This window comes from Urocitellus parryii, chromosome 10 (assembly GCF_045843805.1).
Source record: "Urocitellus parryii isolate mUroPar1 chromosome 10, mUroPar1.hap1, whole genome shotgun sequence".
Lineage (NCBI taxonomy): Eukaryota > Metazoa > Chordata > Mammalia > Rodentia > Sciuridae > Urocitellus > Urocitellus parryii.
Window position 1 is genome coordinate 33,070,503 of NC_135540.1, and position 19,124 is coordinate 33,089,626.

The 19,124-nt window shown below is 39.7% G+C and overlaps 1 non-coding gene across 1 annotated transcript; it reads right to left on the reverse strand.

The window, feature by feature from the left end:
- Positions 1–8,958: 8,958 nt before the first annotated feature.
- Positions 8,959–9,031, reverse strand: Trnaa-ugc (transfer RNA alanine (anticodon UGC)). The gene has a single exon. It is a non-coding gene; the product is annotated as a tRNA-Ala (tRNA).
- Positions 9,032–19,124: the final 10,093 nt, after the last annotated feature.

Below are 19,124 nucleotides of genomic sequence, written 5' to 3' on the forward strand. Positions count from 1 at the left end.
ACAAATAGAAGGATTTGGGAAGGCCCTTATGTTGCTTGGGAAGTACTTGTTTAATATTTATCATGACCATCTTTGCTTTCCTTTTTCATCTGCTATATAGCTTCTTTGCTCATCGTAGTACCAATTATTGGTCCTTTTGGATTTAGAAATAGATTATTTGAAACTGGGCTTTGTGCCAAATATTCCCTAATAAAATTATATTTAACCTCAAAGACCTTATCTCAATGGTATTATGATATGTGTGTACTTTCCTGTAGGTGGGAGGTAACATAACATAATAGAAAATTGGGAGCCAGAACATCTCAGATCCAGTTAGTGCTACTTATTACCATTCAGAAGCAGCTGGGGTAATCTCCCCTAACCTTAGGTTCCCCATTTGTAAAATAATTTCTAACTTCTCATGTTCAAATGCTTGCACCACAAGTTTCCAAGCCTACGAGGGGGAAAATTAAAAGACCAATACAGTGTAATAAATAGCTAAGTAGCTTAAGATTTTAAAGTGTGCCTGCCTGAGTTTCGTGCCACCAATTCCTGGACTCTAACTTTTAGTTCCCACTGCTATGTAATGGATTGTTCAGAAGCAGATGCTGAGAAGAAATTTGGCGTGCAAGATATATTTAGGAATCAACACAAGTGAAAGGAATGGGAAGCAAGTATGATTGGGCACAGAGAGAATGGAACGATGATGCAGGCCTTTCAAAGTCTCGCCCAACCCTGTGGGGAACTTTAGAAAGTGTGTTATGTGTGCACACGTACACACTCACGTACACACTCATAACTCTGCCAGGGCTGTTCATGGTTCAGGCCTTTAAACAGTTTTGTGATTCATTGTTTGATGAGGGCTTCCCTGGAAAGGATGTGAGAAAAAACCATGAAGGAGGTGACAGTCGAAGAGTAAGTCCTTTCTTGAAGAAGGATCTTGGTGGTACATTTCCCCCACAGCTACCTGATCCTTCCATGCTTCGATTTCCTCATTTGCCAAGTGGTGATAATAATGAACTCACCTCTCAGAGTGTTGTGATGATTAAGCAGATTATTATATGGGGTGGGGAGAGCACAGATTAAGGTCTTGATATATATTACTAATGATGATGGTGATGATGGTGACCATGACAACACTGCTGTAGAATTTTCCAGCATTCAGGAAAGATGAAACCCACATAATTCAGTGGTTCTCAAATTTCAGCCCGTGTCTGAATCACTTGGAGAACTTGTTAAAACACAGATTGCTATGCTGTACTCCCAGAGTTTCTGACTCAGTTGATCTTGGAAGAAGGGTGAGAATTTGCATCTCTAAAAAGTTCTCAAGTGATGCTGATGTTGCTGGTTTTGACATCAGACTTGGAGAACCACTGGTCTAAACATTTCCTTTCTCAATCGAGATCAAATGTGATAGTGATTGGCCAATTTCCTGTAGTTAGTATGCAGCAGAAATGGAATTGGATACAGAATTAACATTCCTAGTCTGCTGCTCTTCCCACTGAGATAACATCTACATTTGTCACTTTGGTATTGGAATGCTTTCTTCCAAGCTGATACTAACTGCAGAGGTTACAAATATTTTATTTTTACTAAGATTTTTCAAATGTGATTGATAGTATAGGCAACACCCGAGTTGGTACCTTCATTTGTGAATTCTTCCAGGCAATTACTTTTATAGAATAATTCCTAGAGGAACATTTCTCTTTTCCAGTGGTCCTGGGGATATCTGAAATAAAAGAGAAGTGTTTTTGTCGTAAAGTTTAATTAAGAAGGTTAATTAAGAGAAAATACCATACAGCGTGTATCAAACTTTAAAGCAGTTTGCAATTGGAACTCACGAGAATTCCTGGATCACTTGAGACTGCGTAGTCTGTTCATGCACCTGCAGAGGCAGAAATGCTGTGCCTTTTTCAGGCTGTCATCTGAGATAATGGGACTGACTTGCTTCTACCCAGCTTTTCTCTGTCCTTCCTGCCCTTCATACTGAAAATCCCTCCCAGGGGTCAAGAGCTCTCTATTTATTCTCTCCTAGGCTCACCCTTGCATGCGGCAAGTGCTGAAACTTAGAGACAATCTGTACTGCATTTTCTAAATTGCCATTTCCTGTTTCTGTTGACAGAAGACAAGCCTCCTCTTTGTCTAGGCTCAGTCTTGACTGTCTTCTGAGACACCATGTGGGCTTTGCCATCTTGAAACCCTTGGTCATGGTTCTGTGTCATGGAACTCTAGGCTGATTTTGCCAGGAGGTGGGGGAACAGGACTGTGTTCTGAGGATGTCATCCTATGTTTGTTTTCACCTCTTCCTGAGTTAGAAGTTCTTAATTTCTTCTAAAGAGTTACCTACACTCTTTTAGAGACATTCTTCCCCAGTACCCCTTGAGGACCTTGTGCTACACATCCTCCCGCATGACACAAGATGGATCTTTCCAGTGAGCATGAAAAAAGGCATAAACATGTATTTTAGTTAGTATTGTTCAGCTTCCTACTTAAAATCAGAGCACATGGTAACTGAGGAGTCAGGGGGAATAGTTGTAAAATGAATTAAATGGCCCAAGCTGGAGAAGGGGCCTGAGAATGGAAAGAGCAATCTTGGAGAGCCCCTATAGTCCTAATTGACACTTAGCCATTTTGGCTTCAGTTGGTTCATTTTATTTTTTTCTCAATTTACAATGTTTACAAAGAGGAACAAATGATAAGAGAGATGATTGCAAAATTTGTGGGACTGGTACAAAATGAAGATGCAAAGCCCTTATTAGAAAATGATAAAGAATTTAAGACAGTGGCAAAAGAACATTAAATCAAGCTTAATGCACTGTCTTTTCTTTCTTTCTTTCTTTCTTTCTTTCTTTCTTTCTTTCTTTCTTTCTTTCTTTCTTTCTTTCTTTAGCACTGGAAATTCTACCCAGGGCCTTGCACATGGTAGGGAAGTGCTTACCAGTGAGCTACATCCCCAGATTTTTAAATTGTATTTTGACATAGGGTCTTGCTGAATTTGCCAGGATGGTCTAAGACTTGTAATTCTCCTGTCTCAGCCTCTCTAGTAAGTGGAATAGAGGACAAAGCTTGTGGGACTACCTGGGAAGTCCAGTCCAAGGTGGCATTTTAAGTATGGTCATTGTGTCTTTAGAGTTAAATTATTTTTCCTAATTTAGGTTGTGATATCCAAATCAGACCTTTCTACTGCTCAACTTCAGTCACCTTGACTTGATTTACTGTGTTGCTTTGGCCTTAAAAAAAACAACCTAAAATGTCTTTAGGGAAGAATATCATCCATAGAATTTTAACTATTCTCCAGACCTAACAGTAGAAATAGTTCTTCAGAAAATAAGAGTATAAAAGATGAGGATGGGGATCGTCTGACGAAGATCTGTTCAGATTGTTACGTACCTTAAGCATGTTAAAGGAATTTTAAGTTCACTTTTGATCTGAGCTCACCAGGGAGGAAATCAAGACCAGGATTGAAGATTGAGGAACTGATCATTATAAACACAGCCTGTGACACAGAGATACCTCTGAACTGCTGTGTTGGGACAGTGCACAATGTGCTCTGAGTCAACACAAATTGACCAGAATTCTTACCTCAAAAATCCAAAGCAATTAACACATAGGCATTAGGTCTTCTCTAACAAGCACTTAAGAAATGCCAAAAATCAAGGGACAAGTGAAGAATCGGGAAGGTGATTGAATGGCAGATGGTGAGCATCTCTTGCTTCACAGTGCCCAACAGAGTCTGCACCCCAGTCCTTCTCAGACAACTTCCTTTTAGAAGTTGAAAAGTGAAAAAACAAAAACTACTGGTACATAAGTTAATTCCACGGTCTAGCAATTTCAGAGGGTGCTGGTGTAGTGTCTTGATGTGTTTTACAAAAATGGTAAGATTAATTGTAAAGGGCACCTGAGATAGTACATCTTGATTCTATTCATCTTATTCACCAGTCATGTTTGTTATAGCATTTTAAAAAAATAGTCCACATAAACTACAGATGCTCCTTACCTCCCCAATTATAAAATAATTTCAAAAACAGTTTTATAGGGCTGGAGGCTGGAGGGCAGGTCCAAGATGGCTGTAGTTGGGCTCCCTTACTGAGGCTTTCTATGAGCTAAGTTTTTAGTATGTAGCCAAGGTCATGAACACCCTGATTCTGTGTATGTAATCAAGGTCATCAACATTTACTTGTGAGCATTCGCTCACTTACATAACCTGTTGGCAATGTGCCTTCAATGTGCCTGCAAATAAAAATGGCCAATGGAAGTGACTCAGGGGGTAAATGAACCTGGAGCTGGAGGCTGGGTGCTGCTCCCACCTCTGAATGAAGAATGTCTATTATCCCAACTGCATCTTGCATCTTCTTCCACCTGCTGGGACCCCAAATCTGTTTTCCAGGGTCTGAGCCTGCACCCTGACAGAGGCATAGCTCAGTGGTAGAGTACTTGCCTACCATGTGCAAGGCCCTGGGGTCAATCCCTAGCACCACAGTAAATAAACAAAAACAAAACAACTCCCCCATTCCAGTTTTATAGATAGAAAAACAAGGTGCACAGAGCTAGCTTGACTGTTCCATGACCTACTTTCTGAACCAGAACTTTGATTTTGTTTTTCTAATTGCACAAGTTGCAGAAAAAGAATAAAAGGAGTGGCCTAATATACCATTTGGTTAGGAGATGAAAAGACGGGTGCCCATCTGAAATATTCTTTGAATTCCTTAAGGCTATTAAATATTTCAAAAGGAGAAATGTGGAAAGATAAAAGATATCCCTTAATTGGGGGTGGGGAGAAAGAGAGGCTTGGAATTGAGCAGTTCTCAGAAATTAAGCTTTTTCCTAGTCAAAAAAGCCTCTACTCTTTTTGTTTTACTCCAAGTGTGATTTATTTCTTTGGTAGAGCCTTATTAGTATTCTTGGTTAAAAGGAAGAAAATAAACTTTTGGAGTATCTTCACTGAATGATAAGACACTGTGACTCCAAATGTTTCAAGAGCTAAACGAGGTAACAGGGCTCCCTGGTGTGGATTGTGAGGGCTGGAGTGCAGGGAACCGTCCGTGTACAATGTTGGAGCCACTGGGCAGGAAAGCCTAGTATCAGGAACTCCCAGTAGGAATCCGCTGGTTGGAGAATGCCGGTTCATGTGGCATACTACCTAGCTCACTCAAGTTCTAGCATAGCGCCAGAGATGGGAAGTACTCACTGGAGCCACAGAGCCTCCTGGAGGTGGGTGTGGCTTGACAAATGCCAATCAACCTGTTTACTGCAAGAGAAGCAAGCACTGAACCAAGATTCCTCCCACTGTAACCTTATCCCTGTCTTTGATGTACTCCCCCTTAAATATTGAGAATCGGGGCCTCTTTTTCAGTTGTTCAGTTCCAGTTCCTATCAGGACTGGAAGACCCTTCAGAGGCTCCCTTTTTATATCTAATTTCTGGCTCTGTATTTATTTCTTACTGCTTATTTCAGACTTTTTATTTTCCCAGGCAGCTCACATCTCCTGGGCGGGAACCTACTCTGTCGGGGTGCTGATCCCCTCGATACTGCAGTATTCCCTAACTGGCCACTTTGGCCAACTCTGGCAGTTCTTTTGTAATTTCATTTCATAGGTCATGTTTTCATCTACCCAGTTTAAGGACTGGGGGCAAGTATAACCTGTGACTTCAGGTCTACCTGTGACAACAGCTTAAGCAGCTAAGGGAGCATCCCAGGGAGGAGGGGTGTGTAAACGCCAGCATATTTCTAAACAATGGTGCACGTTTGGCTCTTCAAGTAAGAAGTCAGAACCTTCATTTGTCTAAGAGTTTTGCTAATGCAGAACTCTTACTGTCTCCTTTCAGCATTTTCTACAGAAAGCCAACAATATGGCAAGTAAAACTTGGGGTACATTCAGCGTCTGCACGAAAAGGGACAGGCTTGGAATTCTGAGACCATTGATAATGGCCAACAGAAGATTTAGAAGCCCACAATGGAAAGCCAACTTTGTATCTTCAGGATTTTATTTTAATTTCTTTGCACATACAAAATGCTGACCCTCAGGAGTGAGAGCTGTGGAACTGGTGATGTTCACAATATGCCTTTGTCTTAATTTATTTTTGATCCATATGACTCACTCATTCCTGTGTGGCTTCTGGATTTTGCTATTCCATCCAGCCACATTAGTGATATTGTGTAGAAAGCTCACAGTCCAGTGATTTAATCCAGATGTGAGAGTTCAGCCAATTGAATTTCTTATTTGTATGCTACATTTAAGAATTAGAAATTTGAATTTGATTAAAAAAGGTGTATGACATTATCATTATCTATTTTAATCTTGAAGATGAGCAATGTAGTTATTTATTCTATGATTATGTGCTTTTAGTCTATCTTTGAATCTAAAGCTCACTGAAATTTTGCTTTAAAGAGTGAAGGAGAGATCAAGCATCATTTTATAGTGCAGATATGTCCAACTTAATGATGGTTCAATTTATGATTTTTTGACTTTACAATGGTGTGAAAGTGATATGCATTCAGTAGAAACTACATTTTGAATTTTGATCTTTTCCTGGGCTAGTGATATGTGGTAGATAGGTACTCTTTGGTGACACTGGGTCCCAGCAGTGAGCCCCAGCTCCCTGTCAGTCACATGAATACCAGGGAAGGCAACTGGGACTCTCCAGTCCTTAAACTGGGTAGATGAAAACATGACCTATGAAATGAAATTACAAAAGAACTGCCAGCAACATTTTTGGATTCAGGAATTAAATAAATTACAAGAGATATTCAACACTTTTAAATATATATATAAAAATAGGCTTTGTGCTACATGATTCTGGCCAATTGTATGCTAATGTGTTTTAAGCGTGTATAGGGTAGGTTAGGCTAAGTTAGGATGTTTGGAAAGTAAAGGGTATTAATGCATTTTTGACTTACTGTATTTTCAACTTATGGGAGATTTTGCAGGATATACACCCATCATAACTTGAGGAGCAACTGTGGTTACTTTGTTGTGTTTGTGCCAGTTGCTTTATTCAGTTTGGCGGGGTTTAGTTGTTTTGACCTTCAAATCATGACTCCTCCTGTAATTAAAGCCTGGGTGCTCTAGCTCTTCTGGTTCAGCTGCTTTGATTGCAGTAATTGGCAATTAACCAAGGCGGAGCTCTCCTAATTCCCTGAACCCACTACTTTTAAAGGTTTAATTTTCCTCATTAATCTTATCCTCTTTCTAACCAGCAAAACTTCTGTATGGTGGTAAAATCCCAGAACACTGGCTTCCTCCTGGGAGGGACAACAGAGTGGCATGATGGAACTTTCTGAGACTATGACTATATTCCTTCTCTGTAGTGGTTTGGCTTAGAGAGATAGATACAAGCACTGCCTTTATAGCCTCCCAGAGAGCTGCCTAATGCCTAAAGGACTAAGTTTCAGTCTGGTACCTCCTTCCCTCAGCCTGAATAAAATCATGAGGCATTTCCTCTAGAGAGGCTCTGCTGGCATCGAATTCTCATTCCATCTTTTAAAAACATGAAAATGTCCTTATTTCATCTTTGTATTTGAAGAACATTTGCAGGGAGACGTAGAATTCTTAGTCGAGAGTGTTTTTCCCCCAGCATTTAAAATATGATGGTCCTCCACTTCTGTTTGCTCCATGGTTTCTGATGATAAATGCTGGAAATATTTTCTTCTGTCATTTCCCCTTGGCTATTCTCCTAGTTTTCACTTCACTCTAGTTGTCAGAGGTTTGGCTGTGACGTGGTGAGGCTTGGTTTTCTTTGTATATGTCCTGCTTGGGTTTTGCTGAGCTTCCTAAATATGAACATTTATGTCTTTCACCAAATTTTGGGAAGCTTGGGGGTATTGTTTCTTTAATAAACTGAATGCTAAAAACTGTCTTATCTCTCCTTGAATTTTATTTGCATCTGTTAGACATTTAATGTTGTCATCAGGTCCTTAAAGTTCTGTCCACTTGTTGATTTTTTCTTTACCGTGTTTTACTTGTTTACATTGATTGGTCTTTAAGTTGCTGATTCTTATCTCCATTGTTTCCATTCTGTTGTTAACATATTCATGTTTTAACTGTATTTTTCATTCTAGAATTTTCATTTGGTTCTTTTTTTATTGTTTATATTTCACTGTTGAAAAACCCTATCATTGTGAACATATATTTCTTTGCTTTCTCCAGCATAACTATAACAAGTGTTTTATAATTCTTATCTGCTAATTGCAACTTCGGGTCATCTCCCCAATAATCTTATTTTTTTTTCTCTTAAGGGTGAGTCATATATTCCTTTGAATGTCAATTAATTTTGGTTTTATTGTAGACATTATTTATTGTATTGTATAAAATCTTGGCTCTACTAGATCCTGGGTGATGCAATATTCCTATTAGGAGAGGTATTTATTTAGAACTGGGGTTTCACTGTGTTACCGGGGCTGGCCTTAAACTCCTGGGCTCAAGCAGTCCTCTGGTCTCAGTCTTCTAAGTAGCTGGTACTATAGGCACATACCACCTGCAGCTTCAGACAGTTTATTTGCTGGGACTTAGAACTCACTTTTGGTGGCAGCTCAAATTGTACTTCAGTTAATTTTACTCAGCTGCACTGCTTTGATTCTCTCATGCTACCTTCCCAGGGAGGCTGGAGATTTTGGCAGAGATCATGTATATAACTTGGTGTAGAATGAGTCCACTTTATATTGCTATAACAAAATCTCAGAGCATGGGCACTTTATAAAGAAAAGAGCTTTATTTAGTTCATGGTTTTGGAGACTGAAGATCTAAACAGCTTTGTGTCAGCTCGGGTGAGGGCCCCTTTTCTGTATCATGGCAGGAGAGTATGTGAGATGGAGAGATCATGTGACAAGACAGGAGGACAGAGAGCAGGGAGGACAGTATACTTGTTCTTTTATAACATCCTTCTTCTGTGAACTAACTGGGGTCCTAAGAGAACTAAGAGAACTTTATCCATCCCACAGTGACCTCATTACCTTGGACTATGTACATCCCACTTCTTTTTTTGGTGGTGCTGGGGTTTGAACCCAGGGCCTTGTGCATGCAAAACAAGCACTCTACCAACTGAGCTATACCACCAGCTCTTACATCCCACTTCTTAAGCTTCCACCTTCCAAGACCACCACACTGGGGATATGCTTCCTTAGCATGAACCTTGGGGGACACACTCAAACCAGGCTCTGTCACAGCTCTTGTTTTCTTTTCCTGAGACTCCCCTCACTTTCCACTATATGCGATTGTAATGAACACTGCCTGATTTTTTTCCTGTCTAGAAATATGTCATAAATACAAGAATTTTTATGTCAAAGTTCTAGTCACTTCATGTGGCACTACTTTCATTCTGTTTTCAAGTTCAAAATCATAAAAATTATAAGCACGACTGTCTAGTGCTGGTTTCTTCCAATTTTTCTCTTCTTTCCAAAGTTTTTCACTCTATGTGCCCTTAGGTCAGTATTTCATTGTATGTTATTCTAGCACAGTTAATAGCTGTTATGTGTGGGAAGATCATGTCCAATAGGAGCTTACTTAGCTGGGTCGGGATGTGGTTACTAATTTTGAGAAAAGCTTGATAACCATGATATTTTCAGAGTTTAGGACATTGAAAATCTTAACTCAGTTATGGATACATTCTAGACACACAATAACTACTTGTGGGCCTGGGGATATAGCTCAGTTGGTAGAGTGCTAGCCTGGGTTCTATCCCCAGCACCACAAAACAAAACAGAAAAACTACTTTTAGGTTGAATCAATTAAACTGATATGATTAATTTTTCACTAAGACAGAAGGTTGTTTGACCTAACTAAATACATGGACTGACTTTTGTTATTCTGTTAATCCAGTTTCTGCAACTGAGGAGAGGAAATGATGATTTCTACATTGATCTCCATGGTTTTTGCTCAGTGGACTCTTCCTTCACTTAAACTAACATTTTCTGCAGACACCTGCTATTGTTTCTCAGCAGCACAAATCAATAAGCTTGGTAAGCTTGGAGAGAAATATACCATCAGTTTTGGAACAATAAGATAAACACTCTGTCCTTGTTCCTAAGAAGCGGACTTCAATGAATCAGGTCACTTGGGTAAATAAGACTGCTTTAGCTTCTAGTAAGATAATAGAACAAATGTAGAAAAACAACCATCCCCATTTAAGTGTTGTAAGGAACATGAAATATGAACAGTAAACAGTCTATAATTATGAGAAACTAATTTGATTGCCTTTTCTGAAAATAATTCAATTACTAAAGGAGTAGTCAAAAGAAATAGAACAGATGTTTGATCCAGTGTCTCATAAAATGTTTTACTTAGCTACAGACAAATGAATTAAAATAGATTTTATGGATGTCAATTCAGTAGCAGCAAGGCTATATAGTAGAATCCCAAATTACTTGGAAGATTTATATTTGAACAATACTGTATAATGTGGAATGGAGAAAGTTTATGAAAAATCAGAGAAAGGAATTAGCCACAAATAATTGGAAACCATATGTTGCTCCCAGAGATATTTAAAATATAAATAATATTTTAAAATATTGACTCACTGGAGTATTTATTCCATATGGTCAATGGAAGAAGGGGGCATGGAAGCTCTGATGGCTTTTAAATGTACCCGTGAATTCTCTGATAGTCCTCCTTTTCAAAAAGTGAAGAGGCCCCCCTTCACACCTTCCACTCCCTTCTATATAAGAAAAGGTGGAGCCAATTATGATGAATTACTCTCAAATCCAGGTCATATGAAGCATCACTGCTTCTGCCTTACTCTTGCTGGGTCCCTCAATCCAGCAAACCCAGCATGTCAAGAGAACCTGATGGAATCCTGCAGAGAGATTTGTTTTAGTTTGCTTTTTTTTTGTCTCTGTTACTAAAAGACCCAACCAGAACAACTGTAAAGGATGAAAGTTTTTTTTTTTAGGGGCCTATGGTTTCAGAAGTCTTAGTCCATAGAAGACCAGCTCCATTCCTTGGGGGCTCAAGGTGAGGCAGAACATCATGGCAGAAGAGTGTGGTGGAAGGAAACAGCTCACACGGTGATCAGAAGCAGAGAGAGAGAGAGAGAGAGTCCACCTGCCAGATACAAATACATACCCAAAACCACACCCTACACAACTTCAGTTGCCACTCAGTTACTACCTATCAGGGGATTAAATCACTGATGGGGTTAAGACTCTTACAACCCAATCATTTCTGCTTGGAACCTACTTGCATCTCCCCCACATGTGCTTTTGGGGGACACCACATCCAAACCATAAGAGATGATGGGGAGGCACTGCAGCCTTCTGTAATAACTGGCCTCACTCAGTAGCCATGTAAGTGAACCTTGGTCAAGCCTGGGTTCAGTCAAACATTCAGACAATGTCAAACCTGTAACATAATAAATAATAAGGAAGACACTTAATATACTTGCCCAAAAAAGAAATTCTGTTCATGACTTCTCTTTGAGGACTCTTGTATTAGTTAATTCATGTTTTTATAACAAAATACCATAGACTAGGTAGTTTACTGAGAACTGAAATTCATTTCTCACAGTTTTGGAGCCAGGAAATTCCAAGCACAAGATACCAGTAGATTTAGTATTTGATAAGGGCCCACTATTCCCTGGTTCACAGATGGCACTATCTCACTGTAACCTCTAAGAAGAAGGGATGAGGGTGCTCTCAAGAGTCTCTTGTTAAAATGTCACTAATGCCATTTCTAAGGGCTCTCCTATCATGACCTAATAACTCACCAAAGCCCTACCTAATACATTCTGTGCTGTTTTGGATGTAGTTTAACTCTGTTCCCCCAAAGTTTCTTATGATTTGGGGCTTGGTCCTGGGGTGGTGGTATTAAGAGATGCTGTGGAAATCTTAAGAGGTAGGGCATAGTGGGAGGTCCTTAGGTCACTGGGGACATGCTTTTGGAAGGTAGTGCTCATGTGACTCCTTATGTTCTCCTGAGAGGTTGTTGTAAAAGGAGCAAGCTTGGCCCCACCCAGCTCTCTCTGTTCCTGGTTTGAGCTGTAATCACTTGCTTGGCTTCACAGATGCATCCACCATTGCTGTTTGCTATGAGGTGATGCAGCTAAGGGGTGGTTGTCACTGAGCAGCCTGTGCCATGCCATTTGGACCTCAGGCTCCCAAACTGAGAGCTAAATAAACTTTTTCATCATAAGTAGCCTAGCTCAAGCATTTAGTATAGTGTCAAAAAATTGACCAACACATTGGAGAATAAAATTTCAACATACAAATTTTAGGGGGACACCACCATTTACTTTCTAACACCCTTACATTATTTTGTCAGTCCATCTTTAACTCATTTTGGTTTTTCCCCACAATCCTACACTGGATGTGCTGGTGATTTTTCAACTTTTAAATGCACCCTCTTCTCCTGAAGATAAACGGAGATGTGCATTTATAGGAAATAAAACAGCAGAACCTTTTCTGGCTCCTTGGGTGGGCGTGCAGAGACAGACAATTCCACACCTGACACCTGCTTCCTTTAATACACTTCAGGGTCTTTGCACTGCATCTCTGAAAACCCCTTCAAAATCACTTCAAACCACTTCAGACTTTTCAGGGCCAGTAAATGCTCCCATGGCGTAAATAGTTGTTCCTGTCAAATTGGTTGGATTGTCTTAGGGGAAGATAATATTAATGTCTTTTCCCCTCAGAACTTACAAGCAAAAATTCATTAAGGCAATGGGCGAGTCATAGAAACATATTTCTCTGGTGTGCTTCTGTTGTCACATTCCTGGAAGCAAATATCTCTGATACTGAGTTGCTGGCATAATGAAAATCTAAGACGAGGTGGTGCATATCCCAGGTGCCAAGGGCTTCGCTGCATCTCTCCAGGTACTGAGGGCTCATTGAGTTTTCTCATGCTCTTACCAGCTGATAATAGGGTCATTCTTCTCCAGGTCCCAGTGGCCACTGAGACCTGTTTGTGGGAAGCCACTGTGTGACAGGCTCAAGAAGAACCTGACAAGGGCAAGCCCTGAACGGTAGAGGACTGCGATTTACATTTGCTGTGTGCCTTGCCTCCAGGGCCCAGCTTGATGCTTCAATCCCAGAGGCTCTTGAAAAGCAAAAGGCAGCCACAGGCGAATAGGGGAAGCAGAACAAATCTGTTAAATGCAAAGGTGTTTACTCTGCATCCTGCCCTTGGAAATGCTGGAATCCCACTAGGGGCCAGAAGGGAGCTTATAGAAACATATTGTGAGCAGAGCAGACAGAATGTAGTGATTTTCAAAAATCTGCTGTAACCTTCTGGTTCATTTTGTTTCCCTGAGGGGAAGAGAGTGGGAGTTTTTCTATTTGTCCTTACAGAGGAGTTCACATTCAAATAAAGCTCTCCGGGTGAATGTGTGGAGAGAGTGTTTCTGTTTCCAGTGTGAGGATGATTTTCGAAACCAAGATGTGTTGATTGGTGATGGAGAGCATGCTTAGCCAGTCTCCAGGCAATCTATGCACCTGCTGGAACAGACTTACTTTTGGATGATGCGAAATGAGCTGTTTTGACATTCACGAAAGTAAATGCCTAGTGATTAAGAGTACAGACTTGGGAGCCAAACTGCCTGGGCTTCCCAGTATGGGACCTTGAGCAAGTCATTTAACCTCTTTGTGCCTTGGTTTTTCCTAATCTTTGAAATGGAATAATAACAATATTTATTTCATAGGGTTGCTATGAAAGAGCCCAGATTTTTATACCATTTGTTACACACAGACATTACACATACACAAAGGTACACAAAGATGTTATTGTAGTTTCGTCATCGTCCAACTTTTTGACCTTTGACAAGCCCCTTAACTTATGTGGCTGTGCTCAGTCCTTCATCTGTAAAATACAGGGGGTCAATCACGCTCTATACTAGTAGAACAGGCTGTGATTCTGTCATGATGCTTGGCATTGGTGGTAAATATATGAAGAATATTGTGGACATGACAAACAGAGTCCATGTTTCTCTAAAAGCGGGTATGGATGATTCAAGTGTCTTTCCATTCTCCTAGTATTTGAAAGCTTGGGAGGTGTGAGGAGAAACTGGGATGCAGGAGTTAATCTGCACAGGCGTCTGCCACCACTGTGGATAACCTGGCCAATGTTAAGATTAGGAAGTATCTATCCTTTATCGTAAGAAAGGAAGAGCCAAAGATTTAAACATAGCTGGGAAGCTTAGCAACTATCCAGGTTGAAATGAGTATGTAGTTGAGTATGGGTTGTTAAGACAACTTTCACTGATACCCTCTGGGAAGGAACTGTGAAATAAATCAACTGAGCTGGGATTTTTTTTAATGTGCTATTTTTTATTGATTTTTTAAAATATAAGACCGTGGAATGCATTACAATTCATATTACACATATAGAGCACATTTTTTCATATCTCTGGTTGTATACATAGTATAGTCACACCAATTTGTGTCTTCATACAGGTACTTTGGATAATAATGATCATCACATTCCACCATCATTTCTAACCCCCTGCCCTCTCCCTTCCCCTCCAAATCCTCTGCCCTATTTAGAGTTCGTCTATTCCTCCCATCTGAGCTGGGATTTAAAAAAAAAATATTTTTAGCAAGGAAAAATTCCACAATATTTGGATAATTCACTTTTTTTTTTAAATTGGAGAAAGTTTATATTTTCAAGTTGGATGGAAAAAAAAAAAAGATATAGCCAAAGGGCCATACTATTTCACTGGAAAAAGAATAAAGTATTATCTTTTATGATGTGTAACTTAAATCAATTCTGACTATCTTTTAAGATTCTTGGGGCTGGGGATGTGGCTCAAGCGGTAGCGCGCTCGCCTGGCATGCGTGCGGCCCGGGTTCGATCCTCAGCACCACATACCAACAAAGATGTTGTGTCCGCCGAGAACTTATAAATAAATATTAAAAAAAAAAAGATTCTTAAAAATATATCTATTTTTCCATTTCCACTCTCCCTTTATTCTTTAGTTATAATCAGAGGTGTGTTTTAAGAATGACCTTGGCTTTTGTTAGTGGCTTCCAGCTCTCTGTGAAGAAAAGAACAGCCCTGGAAAGGGGCCAGGGAGAACCAAGAAGTCAGTGTTGATTTGCAAATATTTTCTCAAAGGTTTAAAGGTCACCAAAGTATTAGAAAGTGGAAGAAAGGATCAGTTAAAAGAAAGAGCATCAACAAGAAAAATGAAAACATTAAGAGAGAATACACAGAGAAGCAGAAAAAATTAATTAAATTCAAGTCTACGAAAGGGTCAAGATGTTACAAGAACCACATTGAGTAGAGAGACTTTCAGAGGGGATGAGACATCCCAATAAATAAAACACAGGAGTGTGATGAGACTTAAAGTGGATAAGGCTGTGAGTTTGCTGTTTTCTAAACAGTCTGATGTTCAAAGCTTAGGCAAGGTCGTTATCATTAGAAAGTCATGGAGACCTTTTTCAAAAAAGTCTGGGATATTGTATTCAGTTTGAGGCATTTCACTGCCAGGAAGATGAAGGCAAACAGAGATGGGAATTCAGAGTTAAACACACAAATGCACACACACACAACAAAAAAACATCTCAGGGTTCAGGGAGGATTGACTTTTCAAGGGAAAGTGTGAATAAATAGAATAAATAATAGCTTGGTTTGCAACATCTAAAGAAAGGCGGTGATAACAGTGTATGTGTCTAAAATTTAACAGTGCAAAACCACAAGGTAACAAGTGGTGTCTCACTTAATTCCCATAAATTTATTTACTAATCAGTGGGATTCTATCTTTCACATTAGTAACATTCACTAATAATTAGCACATGGTCATTTGTTGTATATATGAAGCACGTGTGTGTGCACATACATCTATGCAGCTATTAGGCTAGTAAGTATCCTACCTTCCCTCTTCTTTCTCCTCCTCCACCTGCTTCTTTTTTTTTTTTTTTGCCATGCTGAGGATTGAACCCAGGGCCAGGTGGACACCAGGCAAGTACCCCACCATTGTGCTAAGCCCCCAAGCCCCATTTTCTTGTTGGGTTCAACTCTGAGACTATTGAAAATGGAATTTCCTTTATTTTCTTTAAAGAAATTTAAGAATCAACACTTGATAGGCTGAACTGAAGCTTGCTCGTCTCTGCTCTGGCTAAAGTAAGCTGCAGTTAAAATCCCACAGGGATATCTAATACAATCGTTTTGAAGGTTCGTTCTTGCCGACAGTGAATTATTGAGTAGAGTGGGGTGGGGAGGTGAGATATTGCTAGTCTTTACAATACTTAGGGAATTAGGTAGATGCTATCGCTTTACTCTTGCTATGAAATAGATGAGAAACTCCGTAAAAGAAACTGGGATCCACTGAACTAAATAATTTAACATATAGGAACAGGTGAGAGGCTCAAAATATATAGATTTAATATGGTTGCGGCTGAGATGGGGCTGCTTTCTCCCATTTCCAACTTATTATCCAGTCACTCTTTCCTTACCCTATTTTAAGCTCTTTTTTTTTTTTTTTTTTTTGCATAGTAGGTGCCCTAAATAAAAACTTATTCAATAGATAGATGCTAATGGTTTTACAGACGGAGTGGTCCAGGGAGGATAAGCTGTGGGTTTTTAAAGCGGTGGGATGTTTTTAACCTTATTTAAAGTCTTTTCTGGCTGTGTAAGCCATAGATTACCTTGTGCCATGGTTGGGTAGCTATGTATGTTCAATCAATGGGAGCACTGGGCCGAGGAGTTAAGCAAATGTTGTTTTGTGCTGCCAGCTGGGCCTCAAAATGTAGCAGTCCCCGTGTTTATTACCGACGCGTCTTTTTCAAGAAAATATAAAAAAAATTCATCTTCTCTGTCAGCACGAGACCACTGGATCATTAAAACTCACCAGCACAGAGTGTTAGCAGACAAAGATGTTACCCTCAACTATGAATTTAATCATTGCATGAGGAGGGGTTTTTCAAAACGATCTGGGATTAATGTAATAGAGATGACATTTAGTGCACAACAGGTACCAGAGACGCTATCACAACGAAGTGAGGTGAATCGAATTTGGGAACGTGGCAGTTAACAATCTGATAACTGGAAATAAATGTGCAAGGTCCAAATTAGAAATGACTGTAATGCCTCCTTGTGGCCAGCAGGGGTCACCCAATCACCAGAAAACTAGGAGGAGGCTGGAAAGTTCTCAGCGGAGAAGGGAAAGGGCTCCCAGGCGAGATAGCAGGACGCCTTAAGGAGCCGAGCTGAGAACTCCCTCAATCCTACATTAACCCTGAAAACCAATCATTTGCTTCCCAGAGTGATATTTTTCTTTGGGTCAAGGAAGAACACCTCCAGGCCATCTCTAGGGCACTGCTATGCGTAGGGGAGTGAAGAATAATGGAGTCAGTTGGGGCAGGAATTAAAGAGAGTGGATGGAAGACCCCCAAGGGGGAGAGACTCCCTTTGAGTTCAGATGCTATTGATCTAAATTCAGAGACCCAGAACACAGAGCCTGGCCTCCAGTCAGGCTTCCTTTGCCATGTTCAAGTACAGAAGATTAAAAAGAGTCCTGACCCCTTATGTTTCAAAGGCTTTTGCCAAATACATTTTTAAAAAATGGTTAAAAAAAAGCTCAGATCACCAGGTTTTTCCCCCAGTGATTCTTCCATTCTTCTTCTAGCTGCCTATAATACTTCATTTGCTCTTTAGTGTCTGCCTTAAAAACCCGGGTGCCTCCGTGGATTCTTTGGATTCCTGAACCATGGTTTGAGAAGATCCTTAAGAGGATGTGTTAGTAATAAAGTTAGCTGCCAACATTATCCAGAACACCCATGTGTCATGTTTAGCCCTAAGATCTCATTGACCCTAGTGTGTCTGAAAACCTGCAAGAGTGGACACTGTTTAAGGATGGTGAAACCCAACTTCACAGAGAACAAATGAGCCCCAGTTTCCCTGATGCAAATTCTTAACACTCATGCTTTTGGACCTTTAAGTTTCAGACTAGAGGAAGCAAAGGAACATTAAAATTCAACCTTTCCAATGCTGAGATTCTTTCTGTGGCATCTCCTTTTGTTGGTCACCTTGCTATAGTTATATATTGCTTGATGGGTACTCATTCTGTCTGGTCAGCTCTGCAAAAGGGTTCTGCCTTCTCATTAGCCAGAAAAAAAAGCATCTGATAACTGGTCTTTTCCATCTCTTGGTGCATGTTCTGCATCAGCACAAGGAGACTGATCTCTCTTCGTGACAGTTACGCATACACTTGGCATTCTAAATTTCTCAAATCTTCTCTTTGTTAAATACACTGAGATCTCTCAGAGGTCTTCGTTTTATTTTTTAAAACATGGCATTATTTTCAATTCTTTCTCCATCTGAGTGAATCACATTTGTCCATGTTCTTCCTGACAGGTGGTTCCCAGAGCAGAGGGGTCCAGTTGGCCAGAGATCTGTCACCTCCATCCCCAAGTCACCTTGTTTCTATTAATGCCCATATTCTAAGAACAAATTGTTATTGTCTCTTAATTCTTGTGTATTTTCTTTTCACTTCCCAGAAATGATATTTTTCATTGGGTCCTTATAATCAGACAAAAATCCACCACTATATGATGAAAAAAAACCTTACTGACAGCATGTGACAAAAGGCAATACAATTTTTTCCTAGGCAGTAATTTCTGTGGTAGCCAATGGCAGGATTTGAGTTTCCAAAAAGTTACTTGACTTTTCTTTTAACATCATGTGCCGATCTTGCTTTACGAATTATGCTGAGTACTTCAGGCTGGGTTGAAGTGATAAGTCATTTTTATATATACATCTATAGCTTAAGAGTTTACCACTAAATTCCTAGCTAGTTATCTCTATACTTTTATGATAACTCATATTTAAATAATATGAATTATTTAGATAGGTTACAAAATAATATGCTAGATTCATTGCCTTCTTATGAAGAGTTAATTATAATTTTAAAACTCCTCAACTATCCCAAGAGAATATTTTGAACAAGTTGGAAAATAGAATGCAATAGCGTATCGTACAAAGTGGAGGCTGACTTATGTGTCTGTTTCCTTTCTAAGGGGTTTCTAGAATATTATCTGCAAACAGTCTGAACTAAGGAGGCAGAAGAGGTCAATTCAAAGATATTCCAGTCATTTTATAGACATTAAAAAACACCTTGCATTATCATTTTCAAATTTCACAAGTCGACAAAATCTATTTGCACATAGTTGTACCCAGATTGCATTAAATTTTAATGTAGTTAAACTCTATTTGAATGTATGCC